Source organism: Lampris incognitus, chromosome 20, assembly GCF_029633865.1.
Source record: "Lampris incognitus isolate fLamInc1 chromosome 20, fLamInc1.hap2, whole genome shotgun sequence".
Classification (NCBI taxonomy): Eukaryota; Metazoa; Chordata; class Actinopteri; order Lampriformes; family Lampridae; genus Lampris; species Lampris incognitus.
Window position 1 is genome coordinate 20,362,284 of NC_079230.1, and position 13,430 is coordinate 20,375,713.

Sequence of the window (13,430 nt, forward strand, 5' to 3'; positions counted from 1 at the left end):
ACACGCTCAGGGGATTTTTTTTAGCCCTTAAAATGGTTTGACAAGATGGCTGCAAAAGCCTGATGATTATTTGCAATTCCTTCCCCCTAACATCTATTGTCTACCTCTTGCAACGAGCATCACCCAGGCTTGCAAAGACATCAGTGTTAGCCAACTGGTGTCTAAATTCAGGGGTTACCCAGGTTCTCCACTGGTCTCCGAGACAAAATTCATGGCTAAAAAAATCCCATGGGTGTGTAAGAACAAATTTGTATGTATGAGCAATTGATGAATGAGGCCCATTGCTCATATTGATAATTGGTTGCTCAATGATGATCGCTGACTGATTAACCACCTTATTTACCACTACGTCACTGAATATGCAATAAGTTGTAGCCTAGTTTTCTTGGTGTAGGCCTGACAATTTCATTTCTCTCTAAACCCTTGAAAAGAAACCAATATTGGCCTGCAACTAATCGGCATCTTTGCGTCCCCCCCCCCCCCCCGTTCACATTTCAGAGTCAGAGGAGACTTGGAAGAATGACCGAAGCTCAGATGTGACGGTAGCCCCATGAGCTCAGAACACGGATTAGACCAGACTGGAGAGACAACATTGAACTTTGAAATGTCTCTTATTTTTATTGTGAGATGCTTGCTTTCAAGTTTTTGCTCCCTGCGACATTTGAAGAAGTGTTTTAATTGCGATATTATGGGCTTAATCCTTGCCGTGGTTGAGAAGGCATCGTCTTTAGGATGTCTCTCTCTCTCTCTCTCTCTCTCTCTCTCTCTCTCTCTCTCTCTCTCTGCCATCCATGATCTCTCTCTCTCTCCTCCTATTCAGAGTCCACAGTCATGGCATGTTAGTGCTACGACCCCAGCAAACAGTTTCGAAAACTCATTTGGAAAATTGTTCACATCGTCTTTTCCATTTGGTCGCTGAGCTCCTTAAGTCGTTACCATGGAACTGTAAATATTCTCTTCAGAAAGATGACATCAACTGTCACGCCTCTGAAACACAATTGTTTGAGCAAGTGCATGTGTGTAACGGATGTATGTGTGCGTGCACATTAAATCTGCACAATGTACTCTGTTAGACTGGAGCCCTATAGATGTATGTGGCTGTATGGTTAGTAGAGGGTGTGTGTGTGTGTGTGTGTTTGTGTGTGTGTGTCTATATGTGTGTGGTAGCTTCAGGTTTTTATATTCTAGAAAAACCTGAAGCTACCAACATTGTGGGGACATTTTATGGGTCCCTGTGAGGAAACGGTGTCTATTTTAGGGTTAGGGTTTGGGGGTTAAGGTTAGAATTAGGATTAGATTAAGGTTAGGGGTAAGAGTTAAGGTTATGATGGTTGGGGTTAGGGTTAAGGGCTAGGGAATGAATTTAGGTCAGTGAGGGGTCCTCACAGTATAGGAAGACATGGTGTGTGTGTGTGTGAGAGAGAGAGAGAGAGAGAGAGAGAGAGAGAGAGAGAGAGAGAGAGAGAGAGAGAGAGAGAGAGAGAGAGAGAGAGAGAGAGAGAGAGAGAGAGAGAGAGAGAGAGAGAGAGAGAGAGAGAGAGAGAGAGAGAGACGAGAGAGAGAGAGAGAGAGACAGAGAGAGAGAGAGAGAGAGAGAGAGAGAGAGAGAGAGAGAGAGAGCGAGCGAGAGAGAGAAGGCTGAATTACAGACCGGGCATACCGGGCGAATGCCCCGGGGCTCCAGACCACGAGGGGCCCCAAAAGGTCAGGGGGTACTGTGTTCGCATATAGTAGGGATCCCCAATCATACCCTACAAGGGATGTTTGTTCCAAGCTAGTCTCTATTGATGCGGGGGCCCCCAAGCTACAGTCTCTACTGATGCAGGGCCTCAAGTTACAAAGTCTGTATTGATGCAGGGGCCCCAAGCTACAGTTGCTATTGCTGCGGGGTCCAAGCTACAGTCACTATTGATCCTTGGTCCAAGCCGTTGTAAGTGGAAAAAGGCTTCACAATATGTTTGCAATGCTGTGAACTGCTATTCTCATCTCTGTTTGTTTTGTGATTCAAAATTGTGATGTACTTTGTAGTCTCCATCCGAATCCCATGCAGACTGGCATAGCGTCGACTACCATGTTGGCTATTTGCATTAGTTTTACATTTAACAATGTTTAGTATTGTTTGCGTAGCCTATTTGACGGGGTGGGGGGGCCAATGGACGTGCCTGCCCCGGGGGCCCCCTGGTGGGTTAATCCAGCCATGGAGAGAGAGAGAGAGAGAGAGAGAGAGAGAGAGAGAGAGAGAGAGAGAGAGAGAGAGAGAGAGAGAGAGAGAGAGAGAGAGAGAGAGAGAGAGAGAGAGAGAGAGAGAGAGAGAGAGAGAGAGAGAGAGAGAGAGAGAGAGAGAGAGAGAGAGAGAGGAGAGAGAGAGAGAGAGAGAGAGTAATTTAACTTTTAATTTAAGGACGTTCAGTTTGATTAAGTCAAACAGGAGAAATGTGCACCAAGTCCAAATTTTGACTACGGACAGCTACACTGAAACTAACCAAGGGAGGCAGTGCAAGAAATAATCTTAATTAAGGTTGGATATGAGTTATGGTCGAGCAAGGCTCCAATAACATGAAAGAAAGCGAGAGATGTTATAGAATGCAGAAAGATGAAGATTTCCCTCAAATTAGAAGGCCGTTTGTTACACATATGAAGCATTTTGTGTTCTTGATGCAAACTGTTAGAAGAAAAAAATGCATTTTTTTTAGAGATCCATTGTTGCTTGTATGTTCAAATTGAGTTTCTCTCAATAGCTGGTGGAATAGCCAAACTAAATTACATGAATGTTCATCTCTACTCCTTTTTTCCATTTGAAAGACTAATGTTGGAAGCTCCTCTGTGTGGAGTTTGCATGTTCTCCCCGTGTCTGTGTGGGTTTCCTCCGGGTGCTCTGGTTTCCTCCCACAGTCCAAAGACATGTAGGTCAGGTGAATCAGACTTACTAAAAATTGTCGCTAGGTGTGATTGTGTCTGCCCTGTGATGGACTGGCGACCTTTCCAGGGTATTTCCCAGCCTTCCGCCCTATGACTCTTGGGATAGGTTCCAGCATCCCTCAACCCTAATTAGGATAAGCGGCTTGGAAAATGGATGGATGGATGGATGTTGGAAGCTGCTAAATATTTGTTATCCAATCTCTGAGACTGTACACAGGCATTTTTAATTATATCCACCGTTTTTTTTTTCAATTTGTGCTGATTGATTGCTAAAGTCAATGGCTAGTGTATTTTGAACCATTCTTTTGGCATTCTGTCATGGAAATGCCATATTTATCATGTAGGAAGACACATTAGCCAAACCTGTGCTGTTACATTTGCCAAAGTTTGACGGAGCAGTCAAACAAATTTGCTCTTAAAATGGCCCTCGCCTTCTCAGGTTAATTAACATGTCGTCAACAGTGGCTTGGCAGTTCGATTCTTACAAATAACAATACGTACGCAAGTCACATTTTCTTTAATTTGGATCCCATAACAATCTGGCAGATCACAAGATTTGATTGGGAATAAGAAAGATTTATCCAAGTTCATCTTTAAACCTGAAACATTAGTAAACTCATTTATACAAGCCACTGCTTTTGAAACCAGACTTTGGTCTTTCATAGAAATTGTGGTATCATCTGCTCGTTGACAAAGTTTGAAATTCTTCCCCACTGCATTTATTCCTAGGAAGGATGATTTTTTTTTTCCACAAGTAGCTATTGTCTGGGTAACTAACAAAAATAAAAATGGAGATACTGGACAACCTTATCTTATACCACGATTGATGTTAAATCTTTCTGATGTACCATACATTAACTTCACAGAGCTGGAACAACCACTATATAAGGTCTGAATTGCATTTGGAAAATATTTTCCAAAACCAAAAAAGGGAATGGCTTTAAAGATAAACTCATGTTCAATCGTGTCAAAAGCCTTATAGAAGTCAATAAACAAAATAAAACTTTCACCAGGTATTAGATTATTATAATCTATCATATCCAGTATCAAATGAATATTATCACTAATACATCTCATTTGCATAAAACCGGATTGCTCTTCATCTATCTGATTTAATCCTTCGTTTAGTGTCTTGGCAAAAACCAAAGCAAATAATTTACCCTCATTGTTAAGTAGACTAATAGGTCTCCAATTTTCAATGTTTAGTCTATCTTTGTTTAACAAGCGGTGGAGTAGTAGAACATTTATGGCCCCACTGACGTGGGTTGTCACCATGACAACTAACAACAATCACCATTTTCTTTGGAACTACTCAAATGACCACAGCCATACTCTCATTCAGTTTCTATGGTTTCCAACTTGCACTTTGTGCATGTCCTTTCAGACTATGAGAGGGAAACCATGGTGTGAATTGCTGATTTCAGATTGCTTCTAGATTTGAGTGGTTGTGTAAGGGGGGGCATGTCATGGACTGGTGATTTGCATGTCCAGTGTGTCTCTCTTTAATGCATGCTGGGATAGACTTTACCCCCCCCCCCCCGTCTCCTCGGATTGGATTAAGTGGGTTTGGCGAATGAATAAATGATTGATTGAATGAATGAGTATGCTCAATTTGTCCTCCTTGTCATAAAAAACACGTTCTTCCCCTAAAATCAGGAGTAGTCGTGAAATGTGAGTCGTGACCCATGAAGCAGCTGAAAATTTTAAAGCGGTGTTTTATAAGTTTAACTGTCAATTGAGGTATATTATACATACATGTACCCACTTCAACTCGATTCAGAGACAAATCGTCCCTGACACGGGTCACCTTGAGAGACCGAGACATAACTGTATTCTAATTCTAGTTCATAGCGATGATTTTTTTCTTTTTCTTTTAATGTTTTACCCAAACTACATTGAAATCTATCAGGAGGGTGCAAAAGGCACTCCTGCACAATAAATAACTTTTGCAATAACCAAAGCAACGGGATCTGCGCAATATCATTTACGACTGTGTGCAATACTATGTCTCATGCCATGCCTCACAATATCCTGTCTCATAGCCTATACTGCACCACCTATTGTGTTACACTTTTAATATTGCTCACACTTGGCTCTGCACTTATACTAATATTTTTGATTTTCACACCTTATCATGTGTCGTTTCTGATATCGTAATGTTATACTTACCTCTCTTAATTGACACGGCCCTCATCTTGCTGTGTGTATGTGGCAACGAATAGTACCAGTTCGATGCCCTGTATGTGATCACATTTGGCCCATAAAATACGACCGATAGTCTTGAACCGATGAAATGATGGGGTACGACATGAACGGATTTCAACAGCATCCCTGTAGTTTTTTTCCCTCCTTTTTTTTCTTCTCTTTCTCTCCAGAGAACAGAAGTGGTAAACACGGGTTCAAACAGAAGGCTTGGCGGATAGAGAACTCGGCGGGGCTGTGCCTGGGACTGGAAATGGGGCGGAACACATTGTGTGCCTTGTACATCTAGAGGCCTGTTTGGAGAGTTATCGGCGAGGCGCTGCTTTCGCCGTCTCCCTGGAAACCATCACCGCGCTGCCACTCGCAGGCAAGTCTGTCACGGCTCCAGGTGGAAACACAGGCGTCCCGGTACGCCGGTGCGGGAAAGGAGGGAGGAAACGCAGGCAGGGAAACTATATAAATAAAGTAGGAAAAGGAGGCAGCCTTTGCAAATGGCTCTGAAGTCTGCCGACTTAAAGGAGTCTGTAACCAGGGATTAGTGCTGCCTTTTCCCTCTAGTCGCTTTGGTTGTGTGGTCTTTTTTTTCTTCTTCTTCTTTCCAAGTGTTTGTTCTCTCTCGCTCGCTCTCTCCTCTGTGTGTGTGTGTGTGTGTGTGTGTGTGTGTGTGTGTGTGTGTGTGTGTGTGTGTGTGTGTGTGTGTGTGTGTGTGTGTGTGTGTGTGTGTGCGCGTGCCCGTTTTTGAGGTGCTTGTGAGGGCATTCAGAAATGTATCTTTATTTATTTTGTTTTTTGGGGGGGGGGTTGTCTTAGTGTGTCAGTGATTTACACGTTACTGTACACGTGTTGGGAATATGGTGTGTGTTCATCCACATGTCATTGTGTGCATGTTTACTGAATGGCTAGCGAGGCTATACACACAAAGCGTGCTCTACCACATTAGATTGATTTGCATAATATTTACTTGTACTATTTTTTTTTCGCAGCGCCGCAATGAATGGCTTGCATTTCCTGCTACTGCACCGAGTCCTGCTTCTGCAGCATGAAAGGCTCAAATCTTCAAAATGTGAACTTATCAGGTATTAAGAAAGCCCTCCTGTCTGGCACATTTACATCTGCACACTTGCACTTACATACCTATAAACTCTTCAGGTTTGCTGAGGTAAGCCTAGATAGCAGCTAGAGAGCCAGAAAGCTTTACGTTCTCACAGTGAAACACAGGCTGACAGACAGCCGGAGAAACAACTGGTGGCTACATCGACTCAAAACAATCGCACATTTGGTTTTCGGTTCGTTCATAGAAACCTGCTCGGCCCACCATGGGACCATTTCAGTCTTCAATTAAGGTAATGATGTGAAAATCACCAAAATTGAGGCTGGGAGGTATTTGCCTGACAGCAAAGATTGGTAGTCAGCAGGCTAATGTAGCTCATAGTAATTGAAAGTACCGAATGCTCGAGTTGGCGTTTGGCATTTGTTTGATGCGAAGGCGGAGGGCGGCCTTATCTTGGATACTTGTTTGAACAGACTGCAGGTTATATTTGGGTACCCAAAAGCATAATCCTACACACTCACTTCACACGTGTGTGTGTGTGTGTGTGTGTGTGTGTGTGTGTGTGTGTGTGTGTGTGTGTGTGTGTGCGCGTGCGTGCGTAGGTGCATGCGTGTAAACAACTGTTTGCAATTTTGTTGCAAGGATGCCAGTTGTCTTCACATTGGGTGAGCAGCTGCAGTACGTCTGTGTCCTCAAAGCCTTTTTTTTTGCCATTCAAATGAAATGGTTTTCCATTCCATTTCCCATTGTCTTGGTTCAAATCAGTGCCCACACAAAAGGAAAAAGATTCCTCTGTACAGACCGTCAAAGCGCATTGGATCGTTTATAGTGTGGCGCTGATATTATTGTGCAGTTGGGAGCTGTTTCAAATAAAGAACCGGAGCGTTTCACAAGTTTGTGTCAGGCGAAACAAACGCATCTGTCATGCATAATGGAAAGATAGTAAAGGCAGCTGAAAGTAGTTATATCTTGGCGGTTCGGGCAGCATGGTGGCCCAGCGGTTAGCGCTGTTGCCTCACAGCGAGAAAGTCCTGGTTTTGAACGCCAGGTCTTCTCAGGTCCTTTCTGTGGGGAGTTTGCATGTTCTCCCCGGGTCTGTGTGGCTGTCCCCCCGCCATCGGAAAATAAATGCATGTTAGGGTTAATATTCCTGTCTGTGCCCCTGACCAAGGCAATGGGAAGAAATAACTGGAGTTGGTCCCCGGGTGCTGCACGGCGGCTGCCTACTGCTCTTACACAGCTAGCTAGCATGGGTTAAATGCAGAGAGTAAATTTCATTTATATATATATATGTACAAAATGACTTTCCATCTATCCATCCATCCATTATCCAAGCTGCTTATCCCAGGTTGGGTCACGGGATCCAGCAGTCATTGGGCAGCAGGCGGGGAGACACCCTGGACAGGCCACCAGTCCTGACACATTCACGCTTAGGGACAATTTAGTACGGCCAATTCACCTGACCTACATGTCTTTGGACTGTGGGAGGAAACCGGAGCACCCGGAGGAAACCCACGCAGATGAGGGGAGAACATGCAAACTCCACACAGAGGATGACCCAGGATGACCCCCAAGGTTGGACAAGCCCAGGGTTCGGACCCAGGATGTTCTTGCTGTGAGTCGACCGCACCAACCACTGTGCCACCATGCCCCAAAAAAAGACTAATAAAGAGTATTCTATTCTATTGTATTCTATTCTATTCTATTTAGCCAATGCACGTGTCAAAATGCAGCTCACCATGCATGCCGAATGACCCCATGTTTATCAGTGATTATGACGCCTCAGATAAGAGTCCGTATACTCGTAGCATGAGTGCTACTTGGTTATTTGTTGTGCAGTCAATGCTTTTCCTTTCCAAATGCATCTCAAGTACATACATTAAAGAAAGATATACACGTAATCATGTGCATCATAAACCGCTTCATTTTCATTAAGCCTTTCTATGGTTAGCCACAAATTTAATTTGGACTACTCTATGATTAATGTTCTCAGCTGGCTACATCTAGGAGGAGCACGGCAGTAGTATTTAGCTCATTAAAGCAATGCTACAGTCAGGCATAGGATAGGAGCCACATTTGGAGAGTAATTTGGACAGTAATCTGACCGCGAAAACAGTAGCATCCCATTAATATTCAACAACGTATAAAGATTAGATACTTAAGACAGAAAATCAGTGCTTAGTGGTTCAATTAAATGAATCCTATTTGAGAAGAAAATGGAAATTACATGGCCTAGTGGGATTCTAGATGAACAAATTGTTGGTTTACCTGCTGTTTATGAATCACAAAGGTAGTCTAAAGTATATGTGTGAGACCGTGTGCGTGTGTGGGTGTGTATACAGTAATTGAATATATTGTCGTGTTCCATTGCTGATCACATTCATGAGATGGTAATAATACCGACTCATGTATTGTAGAAGGCGTTGTCTGGGACTATGGTGAAGGTTATGTCTTCTTTCTAAGTCGAGTCAAGTCAATTTTATTTGTATAGCGCAATATCACAAATTACAAATTTGCCTCTTTACAGCAATGCAACATCCTGTCCTTAGATCCTCCCATTGGATGAGGAACAACTCCCTAAAAAAAAACAACAAAAAACTTTTAACAGGGAGAAAAGGAAATTCGTTCTCTGCATTTAACCCATCCTTGCTGTGTAGCTAGGAGCAGTGGGCAGCCGCCGTGCAGCACCCGGGGACCACCTCCAGTTCGTCTTGCCATGCCTCGGTCAGGGGCACAGACAGGAGTAGTAACCCTAACATGCATGTCTTTTTTTATGGTGGGGGAAACGGGAGCACCCAGAGAAAACCCACCACAGACATGGCTAGAACATGCAAACTCCACACAGAGGACGACTTGGGAGGACCCCCAAGGATGGACAACGCCAGGGTTCGAACCCAGGACCTTCTTGCTGTGAGGTGACAGCGCTAACCACTGGGCCACCGTGCTGCAAACAGAATTATATAAATTTATAAGATATAAAAAAAAGATATATGTAAAAAGAAAATGTGATGAGGGGGATGCCAAGCAGTGTCCAGGTGGTGACCACCGTCACCATGGAGACCTGGGAGGAGGACAGAGTACACGTGCACACAGGGGGGACTCACATCACATCATTCACACACACGGAAGAAGAGAAAAGAGAAGACGTCATTCAGAGAGAGAGAGAAAAGACATGAGAGAAGAGAACAGTTTGCAATAGTCAATAATCTATACTCTATAGTCTCGCCTTCAGATCTGTGGTTGGTAAATTCACTGAGACAGAAACCGACCCACCATGCAGTACAGGTTGTGAAGTACTCAACTTAAAGACAACTAATTGTAGGTTAAGGCAAAAAGATGAGTTTTAAGTTTGGATTCAAAGGACTCAGCAGATGATTGTCTGATGACAGCAGGCAGGTTATTCCACAAGAACGGGGCCGATAGGAAAAGGCCCTGCCACCTGCTGACTTCTTTTTACCTTTGGGTACACACAGGAGGCCTGTGTTTTGAGAGCGAAGAGCTCGAGATGGGATGCACAGTTTAAGGAGATCAGACAGGTATGATGGGGCAAGCCCGTTTAGGACTTTATCAGTTGGCAGAAGCACCTCGACGTCTGATCTAACATGGATAGGGAGCCAATGAGGGGAGGCAAGAATTGGTGTAATATGGTCAAATTTCCTAGTTTCAGTTAGGATTGTAGGCAGTCCTCCTTTAATGTGCTTATCAAAGGAAAGGCTGGGATCAAACGCAACGCCAAGATTTTTGGCTGCCACGCTTTGTGAAATCACAGAGTTGTCGAGCATCACTGTTACTTGATCAAATTGGTGTCTGTGTCTAGCAGGGCCGACAACCAGCATCTCAGTTTTACCTGAATTTAAAAGCAGGGAATTTAGTGATATACAATTTTTTCCCAGCAGCCAAGCAGGCATCTAAATGAGTCATTTGAGTACAATCCAGGCCAGGGGTGCCGTCTCTCTCGCTATGATTTATTAGGGAAAAGTAGTCAGGGAGGGCACATGTATCTTTTTTTTAAAAATGTATTCCCCCCCACCCCTATTGTATCCGGCCAATTACCCCACTCTTCCGAGCCATCCCGGTCGCTGCTCCAACCCCTCTGCCGATCTGGGGAAGGCTGCAGGCTACCACATGCCTCCTCCAATGCATGCATATGTGTTCATGCACGTCATCCCAGCCACTACTAACACTACGACCGCTGCCTTCAAAATTAGCTTCTTTTTTTTTTGGACTTCACAAATATGACCTATGATTGCTGGTTGTCGGATAGCAGGAGCGCTGGGAGGAGGTGGGGTTGGCGGGATGGGGTGGGCGTGGGGGGGTGGAAGGGGGGGTCACTCATCAGTTGATACGTGAAATGATTGGGAGACTGCGGCTCGTCCCCATTATCTTGTCCCTTGCATTGTAATTATCGCTCCTGCTCTTTCTGCACTGCTGCCCCCGTCTCCCCGTGCCATTGTAATCGTGATTGACTGGCGCGGCGGCCAAAACAGCACAGTCTGAAAAGGCATCAGACACACATCTCAAAGCTGCCCTGCAATATGATCTCCTCCTCCTCCTCCTTCTCCATCTCCCCCCTCCTCCTTCTCCTCCTCCTTCTACACACGCACTACACCACCACCTATCCCTCCAGCCCTTTTCCTGCTTTTTCAGGATAAAGAGGACTCGGCCGCCACTTGATGGAGTTGGTCCCCGGGCGCTGCACTGCGGCTGTCCGCTGCTCCTGTACCATATGGTTAGGCTGAAACGCAGAGGGCGAATTTCATTGTACGCTTGCTTACAATGACAAGGTGTCTTTCTTCTTTCTTTCTTCTTCTTGATAAGAAAACAGGTTTTGATGGTAGTAACTCGCAAATATATGTTATTCTGTGTGTGTATCTGTGTGTGTGTTTCTTTTTTCCATTCCAGGTGGTTGAAAGTAAATTACAGTTTCTACGTTACCCTCATGCATGGATAATAACACACTAGTTGTAATACTAGATGGTCCTTGATATGGTCTCTGACATTGAAATGACAGGAGTCAATGTACACGTTTTAGACATACAGTGCAGTATATATGTATGTATGTATGTATGTATGTATGTATGTATGTATGTATGTATACATACATATATATACATACGTGTGTGTGTGTGTGTGTATATACACTATATACCCACACACACTGCACTGTATGTCTATATATGTGTGTGTGTGCATATATACATAGTCAAGTAAATTCTTTATGAGACAGTACAAGCCTGTTTCATGCCATAAGCAATCATCAGCTGTCACTGGATTATTTTGCTCCGTGTATGTATGTATGTATGTATATATGTATATATATATATATATATATATATATATATATATATATATATATATATATATATATATATATATATATAGCCCTGTGATGGCCTGGCGGCCTGTCCAGGGTGTCTCCCCGCCTGCCGCCCAATGACTGCTGGGATAGGCTCCAGCCTCCCTGAGAGCAGGAGAAGCGGGTCGGATAATGGAATGGAATGGAGTATATATATTTAAATAGCCAAAACATTAAAACTACTGACAGGCAAGTGAATAACATTGATTATCTCTATTACAGTGGTACCTGTCAAGGGATGGGATATTTTAGGTGGCAAGTGAACGGTCAGTTCTTGAAGTTGATATGTTGGAAGCAGGAAAAATGGGCAAGCGACTTCGCCAAGGGCCAAATTGTGATGGCTAGAAAACTGGTGTCAGAGCATCTCCAAAACAGCAGGTCTTTTGGTTTGTTCCTGGTATGCAGTGGTCAATACCTACCAAAAGTGGTATAAGGAAGGACAACCGGTGAAGTGGTGACAGGGTCATGGGTGCCCAAGGCTCATTGATGTGCATAGGGAGCAAAGGCTAGCTCCTCTGGGTCGATCCCACAGAAGAGCTACTGTAGTAGCTCCACTGCTGAAAAAGTTAATGCTGGCTATGATAGACTGGTGTCAAAACACACAGTGCATCACAGCTTGCTGTGTATGAGGGGCTGAGTAGCTGTAAACCAGTTAGAGTGCCCATGATGACCCCTTTCCACTGCCGAAAGCACCTACAATGGACATGTCAGCATAAGAACTGGACCATGGAGCAATGGAAGAAAGTGGCCTGGTCAAAATGGCCAGAAAAAGAGAACTTTCATCTGAAACTCGACAGTCTATTCTTGTTCTTAGAAATGAAGGCTATTCCATGCGAGAAATTGCTAAGAAATTGAAGATTTCCTACACCGGTGTGTACTACTCCCTTCAGAGGACAGCACAAACAGGCTCTAACCAGAGTAGAAAAAGAAGTGGGAGGCCGCGTTGCACAACTGAGCAAGAAGATAAGTACATTAGAGTCTCTAGTTTGAGAAACAGACGCCTCACAGGTCCCCAACTGGCATCTTCATTAAATAGTACCTGGCCATTTTGAGCGTTTAATTGACCCCACAAATGTGATGCTCCAGAAACTCAATCTGCTCAAAGAAGTGCCCATCCAACCAATCCAACTTGTGGGAGCTGCTTCTGGAAGCGTGGGGTGCAATTTCTCCAGATTACCTCAACAAATTAACAGCTAGAATGCCAAAGGTCTGCAATGCTGTAATTGCTGCAAATGGAGGATTCTTTGACGAAAGCAAAGTTTGATGTAAAAAAAATCTTATTTCAAATACAAATCATTATTTCTAACCTTGTCAATGTCTTGACTCTATTTTCTATTCATTTCACAACATATGGTGGTGAATAAGTGTGACTTTTCATGGAAAACACGAAATTGTTTGGGTGATCCCAAACTTTTGAACGGTAGTGTATATATTTATATATATATATATATATACACACACACACACACACACACACACACACACACACACACACACACGTACATACATACACACACACAATGTATACTGCGCTGTTGAGTTCTGAGCTCAACATACATCTGCTCAGTTTTGCCCGAAGAAATATTTTAGCCTTCTGTGTACTTGATGCTTTGAAATGCCAGACAGAGGCTTGTGCAGAGTCAGGTCTGAATGATACACCTTGTCAGAGAGGGAAGTTCATCAGCAGCCACTGAAAGTGCCATCGATTGAGCTGCCCTGAGTCCCAGCAGGTAATGGATTGGATTTATCCCTCTCTGGATAAGGCTTGAGCTCAGAAATGTGTGCGAGCGAACACGCACACACACACACACACACACACACACACACACACACACACACACACACACACACACGCTTTTGTTGTAGTTCTGTTGTGAAATCTGTGTATGTGCATGCAGGTGT